Raw genomic sequence first — 14855 nt, forward strand, 5'->3', positions numbered from 1 at the left:
ATCTACTAGTAAAAAAGTGCATGTGATAGAAGAAATTAATGTTTTGAGTGGAAAGATGGATGAACTTATGAAACTGTTTGCTAATAAGAGTGTTTCTTCTGATCCTAATGATATGCCTTTTTCTACTTTGTTTGAGAATAATAATGAATCTATGGATGTGAATTTTGTTGGTAGGAACAATTTTGGTAATAACGCGTATAGAGGTAATTTTAATCCTAGGCCGTTTCCTAGTAATTCCTCTAATAATTATGGTAATTCCTACAACAACACTTATGGAAATTATAATAATATACCCTCTGATTTTGAATCTAATATTAAAGAGTTTATGAATTCGCAAAAGAATTTCAATGCTTTGATTGAAGAAAAATTGTCTAAGATTGATGAGTTGGCTAGGAACGTGGATAGAATTTCTCTTGATGTTGATTCTTTGAAACTTAGATCTATCCCACCTAATCATGATATCAATGAGTCACTCAAAGCCATGAGAATTTCCATTGATGAGTGCAAAGAAATAACCGCTAGGATGCGTGCTAAGAAAGATTGCTTTGTGAAAGCGTGTTCTTCTAGTTTCCATGATAATCATAATAATGAAGATCTAAAAGTTATTGATGTGTCTCCTATTAAATCTTTGTTTTGCAATATGAATCTTGATAATGATGGGACTGGAGATGAGTCAACTTTAGTTAGAAGGCGTCCCGATGATTCGGAGTTTTTAGATCTTGATGCAGGAATTAATAAAGTGGGATTGAAATGGTTAAAACTTTAGATAGCAATGAAGCCACTATTTTAGATTTCAAGTAATTTAATTATGATAATTGCTCTTTGATAGATTGTATTTCCTTGTTGGAATCCGTGCTAAAATCTCCTCATGCTTATAGTCAAAATAAAGCTTTTACCAAACATATCGTTGATGCTTTGATGCAATCTTATGAAGAAAAACTTGAGTTGGAAGTATCTATCCCTAGAAAACTTTATGATGAGTGGGAACCCACAATTAAAATTAAAATTAAAGATCATGAATGCTATGCTTTGTGTGATTTGGGTGCTAGTGTTTCCACGATCCCAAAAACTTTGTTTGATTTGCTAGGTTTCCGTGAATTTGATGATTGTTCTTTAAACTTGCATCTTGCGGATTCCACTATCAAGAAACGTATGGGAAGAATTAATGATGTTCTTATTGTTGAAAATAGGAACTATGTGCCCGTATATTTTATTGTCCTTGATATAGATTGCAATCCTTCATGTCCTATTATTCTTGGTAGACCTTTCCTTAGAACGATTGGTGCAATTATTGATATGAAGGAAGGAAATATTAGATTCCAATTTCCGTTAAGGAAAGGCATGGAACACTTTCCTAGAAAGAAAATAAAATTACCTTATGAATCTATTATGAGATCCACTTATGGATTGCCTACCAAAGATGGCAATACCTAGATCTATACTTGCTTTTATGCCTAGCTAGGGGCGTTAAACGATAGCGCTTGTTGGGAGGCAACCCAATTTTATTTTTGTTTCATGCTTTTTGATTCTGTTTAGTAATAAATAATTCATCTATCCTGTGTTTAGATGTGGTTTTATGCTTTTAATTAGTGTTTGTGCCAAGTAGAACCTTTGGGAAGACTTGGGGAAAGTCTTTGCGATCTTGTTGTAAAAAACAGAAACTTTAGCGCTCACGAGATTTGCTGCCATTTTTTATTGGAGAGTGATATTTAGTTAATTATTTTTTAAGATTATCATAGATGAATTCCTCACGTCCAGTAATTCATTTTAGAATTTTTGGGGTTCCAGAAGTAGTCAAAACCTACAGATTACTACAGACTGTTCTGTTTTTGACAGATTCTGTTTTTCGTGTGTTGTTTGCTTATTTTGATGAATCTATGGCTAGTAAAAGAGTTTATAAACCATACAGAAGTTTAATACAGTAGGTTTAACACCAATATAAATAAATAATTAGTTCATTACAGTACCTTGAAGTGGTATTTGGTTTTCTTTCGCTAACGGAGCTCACAAGATTTTTTTGTTAAGTTTTGTGTTGTGAAGTTTTCAAGTTTTGGGTAAAGATTTGATGGATTATGGAACAAGGATTGGCAAGAGCCTAAGCTTGGGAATTCCAAAGGAACCCCAAGGTAAAATTCAAGTACAACCAAAATCCTAAGCTTGGGGATGCCCCGGAAGGCATCCCCTCTTTCGTCTTCGTCTATCGGTAACTTTACTTGGAGCTATATTTGTATTCACCACATGATATGTGTTTTGCTTGGAGCGTATTGTATTATTTGAGTCTTTGATTTTTAGTTTACCACAATCATCCTTGCTGTACACACCTTTTGAGAGACACACACATGATTTGGAATTTGTTAGAATATTCTATGTGCTTCGCTCATATCTTTTGAGCTATATAGTTTTTGCTCTAGTGCTTCACTTATATCTTTTAGAGCACGATGGTGGTTTTATTTTATAGAAATTATTGATCTATCATGCTTAACTTATATTATTTTGAGAGTCTTAAACAACATGGTAATTTGCTTTAATTGTGAAATTAATCCGAATATGATAGGCATCCAAGATGAGCATAATAAAAACTTCCATATTGAGTTCGTTGAATATCATGAGAAGTTTGATACTTGATAAGTGTTTTCAGATATAAAGGTGGTAATATTAGAGTATGCTAGTTGATTAATTGTGAAATTGAGAAATACTTGTGTTAAGGTTGGCAAGTCCTGTAGCATGCACGTATGGTAAAAGTTGTGTGACAATTTTGATACATAAGGTGTTCTTTTATTGCTTTCCTTATGAGTGGCGGTCGGGGACGAGTGATGGTCTTTTCCTACCAATCTATCCCTCTAGGGGCATGCGTAGTAGTACTTTGATTCTAGGGCTAATAAACTTTTGCAATAAGTATATGAGTTCTTTATGACTAATGTGAGTCCATGGATTATACGCACTCTCCACCTTCCACAATTTTCTAGCCTCTATGGTACCGTGCATTGCCCTTTCTCGCCTTGAGAGTTGGTGCAAACTTCACCGTTGCATCCAAACCCCGTGATATGATACACTCTATCACACATAAACCTCCGTGTATCTTCCTCAAAAAAGCCACCATACCTACCTATCATGGCATTTCCATAGCCATTCCGAGATATATTGCCATGCAACTTACCACTGTTCCGTATAATCATGTAGTTACATATTACTTTGCATGATCATGTAGTTGACATCGTATTTGTGGCATAGCCACCTCTCATAATTTTCTATACATGTCACTCTTGATTCATTGCATATCCCGGAACACCGCCGGAGGCATTCACATAGAGTCATATTTTGTTCTAAGTATTGAGTTGTAATTCTTGAGTTGTAAGTAATAAAAGTGTGATGATCATCATTATTATAGCATTGTCCCAAGTGATGAAAGGATGATGGATACTATGATTGCCCCACAAGTCGGGATGAGATTCCGGACTAAATAAAAAAAGAGGCCAAAAAAAAGAGAGAAGGCCCAACAAAAAAAATGAGAGAAAAAGAGAGAAGGGACAATGTTACTATCCTTTTTCCACACTTGTGCTTCAAAGTAGCACCATGATCTTCTTGATAGAGAGTCTCCTATGTTTTCACTTTCATATAGTAGTGGGAATTTTTCATTATAGAACTTGGCTTGTATATTCCAATGATGGGCTTCCTCAAAATGCCCTAGGTCTTCGTGAGAAAGCAAGTTGGATGAACACCCACTTAGTTTCTTTTGTTGAGCTTTCATATAATTATAGCTCTAGTGCATCCGTTGCATGGCAATCCCTACTCCTCTCATTGACATCAATTGATGGGCATCTCCATAGCCTATTGATTAGCCACGTCAATGTGAGACATTCTACCTTTTTTTTTCTTCTCACATAACCCCCATCATTATACTTTATTCCACCCATAGTGCTATATCCATGGCTTGCGCTCATGTATTGCGTAAAGGTTGAAAAGGCTGAAGCGCATTAAAAAGTATGAACTAATTTCTCGGCTTGTCATCGGGGTTATGCATGATGAGAATGTTTTGTGTGACGAAATTGAAGCATGACCTAACTATTTGATTTTGTAGGGATGAGCTTTCTTTGGCTATGTTATTTTCATAAGACATAATTACTTGGTTAGCATGTTTGAAGTATTATTGTTATTATGTCAACACTAAACTTTTATCTTGAATCTTTCGGATCTAAATATTCATGCCACAATAAAAAGAATTACATTGAAAATTATGCTAAGAAGCATTCCACATCAAAAATTCTATTTTTATCATTTACCTACTCGAGGACGAGCAGGAATTAAGCTTGGGGATGCTTGATACGTCTCCAACGTATCTATAACTTTTGATTATTCCATGCTACTATATTATCTGTTTTGCATATTCAATGGGCTTTATTATACACTTTTATATTATTTTTGGGATTAACCTATTAACCAGAGGCCCAGCCCAAATTGCTGTTTTATTGCCTATTTCAGTGTTTCGAAGGAAAGGAATATCAAACGGAGTCCAAACAGAATGAAACCTTTGGGAACGTGATCTTCTGAACAAACGTGATCTAGAGGAGTTGGAGTGGACGTCAAGCAATCAACTAGGAGGCCATGAGGCAGGGGGCGTGCCTACCCCCTGGGCGCGCCCTCCACCCTCGTGGGCCCCTCGTAGCTCCACCAACCTACTTCTTCCTCCTATATATACCTACATACCCCGAAAACATCAGAACAAGAGCCAAAACCCTATTTCCACCGCCGCAACCTTCTGTACCCATGAGATACCATCTTGGGGCCTTTTCCGGTGCTCCGCCGGAGGGGGCATCGATCACGGAGGGCTTCTACATCAACACCATAGCCTCTCCGATGATGTGTGAGTAGTTTATCTCAGACCTTCGGGTCCATAGTTATTAGCTAGAGGGCTTCTTCTCTCTCTTTGGATCTCAATACAAAGTTCTCCTCAATTCTCTTGGAGATCTATTCGATGTAATCTTCTTTTGCGGTGTGTTTGTCGAGATCTGATGAATTGTGGGTTTATGATCAAGATTATCTATGAACAATATTTGAATCTCCTCTGAATTCTTGTATGTATGATTGGTTATCTTTGCAAGTCTCTTCGAATTTTCAGTTTGGTTTGGCCTACTAGATTGACCTTTCTTGCAATACGAGAAGTGCTTGGCTTTGGGTTCAATCTTGCGGTGCTCGATCCCAGTGACAGAAAGGGAAATGACATCTATTGTATTGTTGCCATCGAGGATAAAAAGATGGGGTTTATATCATATTGCATGAGTTTATCCCTCTACATCATGTCAGCTTGCTTAAAGTGTTACTCCGTTCTTATGAACTTAATGCTCTAGATGCATGCTGGATAGTGGTTGATGTGTGGAGTAATAGTAGTAGATGCAGGCAGGAGTCGGTCTACTTGTCACGGACGTGATGCCTATATACATGATCATACCTAGATATTCTCATAACTATGCTCAATTCTATCAATTGCTCGACAGTAATTTGTTCACCCACCGTAATACTTATGCTCTCGAGAGAAGCCACTAGTGAAACCTATGGCCCCCGGGTCTATTCTCTATCATATTAATCTACCTTATTTCTATTACTGTTTATTTTGCAATCTTTACTTTTAGTCTTTATCATAAAAATACCAAAAATATTATCTTATCATCTCTATCAGATCTCAGTTTTGCAAGTGGCCGTGAAGGGATTGACAACTCCTTTATCGCGTTGGTTGCAAGGTTCTTATTTGTTTGTGTAGGTGCGAGGGACTTGAGCATGGTCTCCTACTGGACTGATACCTTGGTTCTCAAAAACTGAGGGAAATACTTACGCTACTTTGCTGCATCACCCTTTCCTCTTCAAGGGAAAACCAACGCAACACTCAAGAGGTAGCGGGGCTACGTGGCCAGTTAGGCTCCTGAGTCGCGATGCTCAGGAGTCCCCCTTGGCGTCCAAACGACCTTCATACCTTGGCTTCGCTTGGGAGGGCACGCGACGACCAGGTCCGCGTGACCTGGCAGGGGGGCGTATGGTCGGGCGTGACCCGACCGCAGCCCCCATGCCCAGCCCCCTTGCGCGACTCTCCCGAGGGGAGGTGTTGTGATGAGGCCAGACACTGAGCTCGGAAGCTCCCTAAGGTTGATACGACCATGGGGCTTTCGGCATTCTGGGAACGGGGGTCCCCAGACTTGCCTGCCTGCGGCCCACGGCGTGGCTCTGTGAGCGGGCCCGTACGGCCCATCTTCACCAACAAGCACTCAAGACCCTCGCGAGGGGCCAACCCTCGCGAGGCGGACGACACAAGAGCTCCTCAAGAGCACCCTCACCAGGCTGGCTCGCGAGGGGCGGAGGGTTCAAGGCAAGGCAAACCTCGCGAGGTTCCAGTGACGTGAGCCATGACGATCTGGATCAGGCGGGCATCAGGAGGGCGCCAACGCGCACGGTGTCCTTGTTTCCTCTTTAGTGCTAAGGAAGCAGGCGCAGGCGCGGAGTACCGACGCATCAAGCAAAGGTTTCCATATTAGTGCAATGAGACCAAGACCAGCAGGACGGTGGGACGGAGGTCACCGTGGAGCCCAAGACGGCATCACCACCAGAGCCTTTTGCAGGCTGCCGGGGTTGCTGATCCACGGGCACCTATGGGACCGGCGGACCGGGTCCCTTTCGGTTCGGCGGGGGCGGAGGTCGCGCAAAGAGAAGATCGAGGCGAAGCGCGCGAGCGATTTACCCAGGTTCGGGCCGCACGGATGCATAAAACCATACTCCTGCTTTGTGGTTTGGTATTGATTTCTAGCTCGGGAGCGCGGAGTGCTACAGTACACACCGGCGGCTAGCAAGACCGAGCGTGAGTGTTCGAACTGGCTAACCCCCCTCTACGTTGCTCACGGGCCTCCTTTTATATGCTCAAGGGGTTACCCACAGGTGGCAACGGAGGTAAAGGGCAAAAATGGAAAGGTGCTGTGGTAGTTACAGCTACCTGTTACAGTGTATCATACCTAACCCTGGTGGCAGGAGACAAGGGCATTAATTGCCCGTCTGTGTCGCCTAAACAGTACCGAAAGGGACCGCTAGGGACGCCACCGTTTGCCACGATGGTTATCTTGTCAGCGCCTGCTTGCCACCTCGCACCCCTAGCTGCACGGCCTCCTGCCATGTGTGCTTGGGAGGGTCCTAGAGCGACACGTTGGCGGGTGTGCTGGAGCGCGGGCACGAAGTGGGGGTTTCCCGCGGCAAGCTCCTTGCCGCGGTCGTCGTCTTGTCGTGTTCGGGAGCTTGTCGCTCACCGGGCCTTGCTGGGACGCGTGGTGCGCCGCGGCAAGTTCCTTGGAATGCCTTGATTGGCCTTCCCGGCAAGCTCCTCTTGCTGGGGTCTTGGTTTCCTTCCCGGCCAGCTCCTTTTGCCAGGGCCTTGGTTCGAGTACTTTGTTCTTGAATGGTCTTCAAAGTAGCTGCGGAGGGTCTTGGCAGTCACTCGGCAAGTCTTGCCGCGGGATGCTGCGACTGCCCGTGCACAAGTTCGGGATACTAGGGTACCCCTACTCTAGTACACCGACAGGAGCCCCCGGGCCTGGGCCAGACACGGTGCCGAGCGCTGTTGGGCCAGGCCCAAAACAGTGCATGGGCACGCGCGGCCTAGGTCATGCCGAATATCTCTCCGCTTCTACCGTGCACGCCCAGAACGGCACGCGTCAAACGCGGCGTCGTGGGTGACGTGGGCGGCGTGCGCGGGGCTAAGCCCCGCGGGCATGCGTCAAGCCATGATGAAGGGGACGGTTCACGCCCTCCTACCTAAACGGAGGTAGGCGTGGGGGCGTGGTGCATTTACTGGACGGGGCCGGTGCGCGGTTTTCCAGGCGTCCACTCCCCGCGATCACGGGGTGGGGCCTGGCCGCCTCATCCGTCGCCTCGGTTCTGCATCCCCGCCACGCGGCTCCCATGCGCTTGGGGTCGCGGACGGTGGAAGTGGGAATCTGGGCCGTCGCGAGCAGAGGCAGCGGGTCGGCCCCGACTCCCTGCTCTTCCCGTGCCTTGATTCGCTGAGCGGGGCGGCCGAGCCCCCACCTCGCTCCTTTATAAAGAGCTGGAGGGGAGCACAGAAGCCCGCACTCTCTCATCTCCTCCTTTCTTCAGCTTCTGCTCCCCTTTCTCTCATTCGCCATGGAGAAAGGGAACCCTGGCCCTTCATCGGTGGCGGCGAGGGTCGCTGCCAGACAGCGCACCCCTCCTTCTCCCGTGCCCGTGGTGGCAGAGCCAGCCATAAGGGGAAGAGGGAGGGGGCGAGGTCGTGGACGAGGTCGAGGCGCTCGGGGAAGAGGCGGACGGGGCGGCGCGCCAGCTTCGCCTCCGCCGGCGGCTCCTCCCCCCACGGCGGTCCATATAGGGGACGACCCTTGCGAGTTCTTCGTCAGGCTGCGCCGGGCGCCTCGTCATCGCCTCCGGCTTCCAGCTCCGTTTGCGAGCGCGATGGAGTTGGACCCGCCCAAGACACTGAGATGCACATGAGGGGCTGTGGGATCAGCGGCACGCGAGTCCGCGTTGTATTCCCAGCCCCTAATGTGATGTATCTTGATCGAGGGTGGAAGACGTTCGCCCGTATCCACAGCCTGATGGAGGGGTTTACCCTCCATTTTAAGTTGATGGAGGGCGATCTCCTCTCCGTCAAGGTCTTCGGGTGCTTCAGCACTCGGGCGAAGTGCTGCGTGGACAGCTCCTCCGATAGTGAAGGCTCCCCCTCGAGCAAGAGTGACGAGGAGGAGAGCGACAGCGACGATGAGGGTAGCGGGTGGCGGGATGGCAGGTCCGACTAGGTGTCGGGCGCCGCTTCGCGCGGCACCGGCGACCCCATCATCCGTGTCGCCGGCTCCTTGAACTCCCCGGGGTCGTCTCCTTGGGCGGCTGGCGTAGGGAGGCTGTGGAAGGGGAAGAGGGCTGGCGACAAGGCCGTCAAGACGGAGTACGAGGGCGTGGTGCCCTCGACAGCGTGCTGACATCCTGCCACCCCGTCTTCGAGCCCCGCTTCCGGCGCCGCCATCACCGTCCAGCCTTCGGACGGCCCCCGGGATGTTCTCTTGGTGTCTTCTGGCACCCGTAGCTCGCCTAGGCGCCCCTTTTGCCCTTTTCGCCTCCTTGACCTACCTCCTGAAGAGAGGGACAGGAAAGGGATTACGGGCATCTTATCTTTTTAATTTGTAAGCCTTTGGGCCTTAGCTGCATCTAAAACTTGTAATCCTCTCTTTCATGTTTTTCATCCTCTATGGACTGTACCTGAGTGGGATGTTTTTTAATGAAAAGGGGAAGCTTGCCGGGTTATTTGTCTCGCGGGTTGAACCCATGCCAAGGAGCAAATCCTTGGTATCCCTCGGACAGACATTTCATCTCCCGGCAACAGGCCCTGCCGCCTTCCCACGTCGCTCGACCTTTCTCACGCCTTTGACGGAGGGGGGAACGAGGTGGGTGCGGCCTCCTCGTTTCATCCCTTTGCTGCCGCGACTACGACCAAACTTGGCCCCGGGAACGAGCCCCAGGGCCTAGAGTTGAGGGAGCACGGCAGTTTTCGGGAAGAAACGCGGTTTCGCATTCCCCAGTCCATAAGAGGATGCATGATGAGGGACGAAAGACTTATCTGATACCGCATCCCCCGGCAACTATGGCTTGCCATGGATGAATCTTGGTACTCGCAGCCCCCAGCAACACTGGCTTGCCGGGGCCCAGGTGCCGGCGCGCCCTTCTTCTCCTTTTCGTCCTCAAGCGGTCTGGCCAGGATATGCGAGCCCTGCGAACGAAAGGAAAGCAAAGGGACGGACACTCGACCTCTAAGCTAGGGGTTAGCCGCTGTTAGGCACTATCAACCCTAACCAAGGACGAGACTCGACCTAGCATGCATGCTATAACCCCGGGGTGTCAGCGCTTCATTTACTTGTGCTCAGGGTCTGCGCCTGGCTTTGTACAAAGGATTACATGCAACAGCGGCAAGACTTGTACAAAAGGGTGGTTGCCGGACAGGGTCCGACAACCGCGCCTTACGGGTAAAACTTACGAAGATGCTCGATGTTCCAGGAGTTGCTCACCGGAATGCCATCTTCGGTCTCAAGGCGGACAGCGCCAGGCCTTGTGACTCGCTTCACCCGGTAAGGGCCTTCCCACTTCGGCATCAACTTGTTGGAATTCTTGGCGGACTGAACGCGCCGAAGAACAAGGTCGCCTTCCTCGAGACTTCTGGCGCTAACTTTGCGGCTATGGTAGCGGCGCAAAGCTTGCTGGTAGCGAGCAGCTCGCACAGCAGCCTGAAGACGGTCTTCCTCAAGGAGCAGCGCGTCATCTTGTCGCAGCCTCTCTTGCTCGAGCTCATCATAAACGAGCACTCGAGGTGACCCGTATACGAGTTCCGTGGGGGTAACTGCCTCTGCTCCATAGACTAGAGCGAAGGGTGTCTGTCCAGTGGCTCGATTTGGCGTCGTTCTGATCGACCAAAGAACCACCGGCAGCTCCTCGATCCAGTTTCTTCCGCACTCGTGCAGCCTGTCGAAAGTTCTGGTCTTGAGCCCGCGTAGCACTTCAGCATTTGCCCTCTCCGCTTGACCGTTGCTTCTCGGGTGAGCAACAGAAGCGAAGCAGATCTTGGCGTTGAGATCTTGGACGTATTGCATGAAGGTGCGGCTCGTGAATTGTGTACCGTTGTCGGTGATTATCCTGTTAGGGATCCCGAAGCGGCAAACAATCGACCTGAAGAACTTGATGGCTGACTGTGCGGTCACCTTCCTCACTGGTTCCACTTTCGGCCACTTTGTGAACTTGTCGATTGCAACGTACAAGTACTCAAAGCCCCCGACAGCTCGGGGAAAGGGGCCGAGGATGTCGAGCCCCCAGACCGAAAATGGCCAGGATAAAGGGATCGTCTGGAGAGCTTGAGCTGGTTGGTGTATCTGCTTGGAATGGAACTGGCACGCTTCACACTTGGTTACTTGTGCAGTTGCATCCTGGAGGGCTGTTGGCCAGAAGAAACCTTGTCGGAATGCTTTGCCAACAAGTGCTCTTGCGCCAATGTGGTGACCACATATGCCTCCGTGTATCTCTGCCAACAGCTTTTGTCCGTCTTCCCGGTGAATACACTTCAATTTCACACCGTTGAGTCTTCTTCTGTACAGTGTCTTGTCGACAAACTGGTACATACTTGACTGCCGGGCTACTCTTTCCGCTTCTTCTTGCTCTTCAGAAAGTTCTCCTGTCTGAAGGAAACGGACAATCTGCTGCGCCCATGTTGGAGCTTGTGGCTCGACAACAAGGACTAAAGGCAAATCTGCTGCTGCGGGAACATCCGCTTCCACGGCAAGAACCTGCGGCTCTGCCGGAGCTTGACGTTCCCTGACAAGCTTGCCGGAGCAAAACTTGTCGGGAGCTTCTGCTTCAACGGAACAAACCCTAGGGCTTGCCGGAGCATCTTGCTCCTTAGCGCTCTTGGTGTTGTTCTCAGCTGCTGCGGGAACATCCGCTTCTACGGCGAGGAGCTGCACCTCTGCCGGAGCTTGACGTTCCCCGACAAGCTTGCGGGAGCAAAACTTATCGGGAGCTTCTGCTCCAACGGAACAAACCCTAGGGCTTGCCGGAGTAGACTGCTCCTCAGCACCCTTGGCGTTGATCTTGGGGACCTTCTTGGCGGCGGCTTCGGGAAGCTCTGCCGGCAAATAGTCACCAGAAACCAACTTCCTCTTCTTGCTCTGTCCAGTTGATGGCATTACGGACGGCTGAGTCAGCTTGAGCACAAAGATCCCTGGTTCCACAGGTAACTTAAGTGCGGCACACTTTGACAGGCCATCTACAATGGCGTTCTGAGCTCTTGGAACATGCTCCATTTGTAGGCCGTCAAAGTGTTCTTCTAGCTTTCTCACTTCGTCGACGTAAGCTTCCATCAACGGACTCTGATAACTCTTGTTTACTTGGCGGACGACAAGCTGTGAGTCACCCCTGACAATGAGCTTCTTGATCCCAAGGTCTGCCGCGATCCGGAGACCGGCAAGCAATCCCTCATACTCTGCAGTATTGTTTGTTGCTTGCTCCTTGGGAAAGTGCATCTGGACTACGTACTTGAGGTGCTCTCCGGTGGGTGCGATAAGCAGCACACCAGCGCCGGCGCCTTGCAGCGAAAAGGCACCATCAAAGTACATCAGCCACTCTTTGCTTGCTTCCTTGTCGGGGATGCTCGTTTCTGGAATTTCTTCATCTGGTGTTGGCTTCCATTCTGCTATAAATTCTGCCAATGCTCTGCTCTGGATAGTTGAAGTGCTTTCAAACTTGAGGCCAAAGCTTGACAGTTCCAGTGCCCACTCAACAATCCTGCCTGTCGCTTCTGGATTCTGCAGTATCCTCTTCAGCGGAAAGCGAGTGAGAACTGTGATCTCATGTGCTTGGAAGTAATGGCGCAGCTTTCTCGAGGCCATGAGAAGGCCGAAAAGCAATTTCTGCACACCAGAATACCTTGACCTAGCCCCCTGCAGGAGGGAACTGACAAAGTAAACTGGGCGTTGCACCATTTTCTTCTGTGTCTCCTCGTGCATCGACGCAGATCCATCTTTGTCGGGACCAGAGCTTGCCGAGGAAGCCCCCTGCTTGTCGCTGGATGCGCTTGCCGCGGTTGCTGGCTCATCATCTGCCTCCCTCTCTGCTACTAACGCAACACTAACCACTTGATTGGTTGCCGCTATGTACAGCAGCAACTTCTCTTGTGGTTTAGGTGCGACAAGTATTGGAGGGGAGGACAGGTATCTCTTCAGGTCTTGCAGCGCAGCCTCCGCTTCCGGAGTCCATTTCATTGGACCTGCCTTTTTCAATAATTTGAAAAACGGCAGGGCACGCTCAGCAGACCGAGAGATAAACCTGCTGAGAGCAGCCACGCAACCGGCAAGTTTCTGTACATCCTTGACGCGCTTTGGTGCTTCAATCTTCTCAATGGCCTTGATCTTGTCGGGATTGGCTTCGATTCCCCGCTGAGACACGAAGAACCCGAGAAGCTTGCCGGAGGGAACTCCAAACACACACTTCTCTGGGTTGAGCTTGAGGCTGATCTTGCGTAGATTTGCAAAGGTCTCGTCTAAGTCTTGAATCAGGGTTGCTCTGTCCTTGCTCTTGACTACTATATCATCCATGTAGGCTTCCACATTTCTGTGTATTTGTGGCTCAAGAGCAACATGGACTACTCTTGCAAATGTCGAACCAGCATTTTTTAATCCGAAAGGCATCCGTACGAAACAGTACGTGCCACATGGAGTAATAAATGCGGTCTTCTCCTCATCCTCTTCTGCCATGAAGATCTGATGATATCCTGAGTATGCGTCAAGAAATGAAAGCAAATCACATCCGGCCGTGGAGTCAACAATCTGGTCAATGCGCGGCAAAGGAAATGGGTCTTTGGGACAAGCTTTGTTAACATCGGTGAAATCGATGCAAAGTCTCCATTTCCCGTTTGCCTTGCGCACGACTACAGGATTGGCCAACCACGTGGGATGGAGCACTCCTCTGACAAGGCCTGCTGCTTCCAGTTTCTTGATCTCTTCTGCAATGAATTCTTGGCGCTCCACTGCTTGCTTCCTGACTTTCTGCTTGACGGGCCGCGCATGAGGACAAACGGCAAGGTGGTGCTCAATCACTTTCCTGGGAACACCGGGGATGTCAGACGGCTGCCATGAAACACGTCGACATTCGCCCGCAGGAAAGTAACGAGCGCGCTTTCCTATTTAGGGTCGAGCGTGGCACTGATGGTGAAGGTACCACCAGTGCCGTCCTCCTTGGCGGGTACCTTCTTCGTCTCTGGCGGAGCTGCCATCGTCTTCTTGCACTTGCCGGTGGAGCTCGATGGTGCGTCCTCAACGGCAGCGCAGCACTCCGAAGAGGTGCGCTTGCCGGAGTGGGCATCAGAACTCTTGCCGGACTAGGTCTTCTTCCCCCCGGGAGCTTCAGCGGCAAGTGGATTGCGATCTGCCGTGGCTGCTGCTTCCCGGTAGATCTTGTCGGCACAGATAAGAGCATCCTTCTTGTCGCCAGGGACAGAAATGACACTTATCGGGCCTGGCATCTTCAGCATGTTATATGCGTAGTGAGAGGCTGCCATGAACTTGGCGAGTGCTGGACGGCCAAGTATCCCATTGTATGGCAATGGGATATCGGCGACGTCGAATGTGACCTTCTCAGTCCTGAAGTTTAGCTCGCCGCCAAATGTTACCGGCAGCGTGACCTTCCCCTTCGGCTTGCTCCTTCCCGGGTTGATTCCTTGGAATGTGCCGGTCTCTTCGAGCTCGCTGTCAGGGATTTGGAGTTTCTGGAGTACAGCGGAGGAGATCAGGTTCAAGCCGGCCCCGCCGTCAACTAACATCTTAGTGACCTTGAGGTTGCGAATAGTTGGTGAAACCAACATCGGCAGGCACCCGACCGCAGTTGTGCGATCAGGGTGGTCCTCAATGTCAAAGATGATAGGCGTGCTGGACCATTTCAGAAGCTTGCGCGATTCAACAGGTGGTTCCGCTGCATTGACTTCCCGTGCCCACTGCTTGAGTTGGCGGTGTGAAGTGTGCAGAGAAGCACCGCCGTCAACGCACAAGACCTCTGTGGCTTTCTGAAACTCCTGTTCGCTGGTCTCAACATCATCCATGTCTTCGTCGTCGTCATCTTCATCGTTGTCGCGGCCGCGGGGAGGCCTGTCTCCTTGCCGCTGCTTGGCCTTGCCGCGGCGTCCTTCCCGTCCGGCGCGCTTCTTGCCGGATTCTCCAGCACCCCCTTGGGCCCTCTCCTTGTCGCGCCGCTCGTACTCAGCTTTTTGCTGCTGGACAAGCTGCTCGACTTTCTTGCAGCTCTGGAGGTCATGGCCCTTG

This window comes from Triticum urartu, chromosome 3A (genome assembly GCF_056163025.1).
Source record: "Triticum urartu cultivar PI428250 chromosome 3A, HENAU_Tu73, whole genome shotgun sequence".
Lineage (NCBI taxonomy): Eukaryota > Viridiplantae > Streptophyta > Magnoliopsida > Poales > Poaceae > Triticum > Triticum urartu.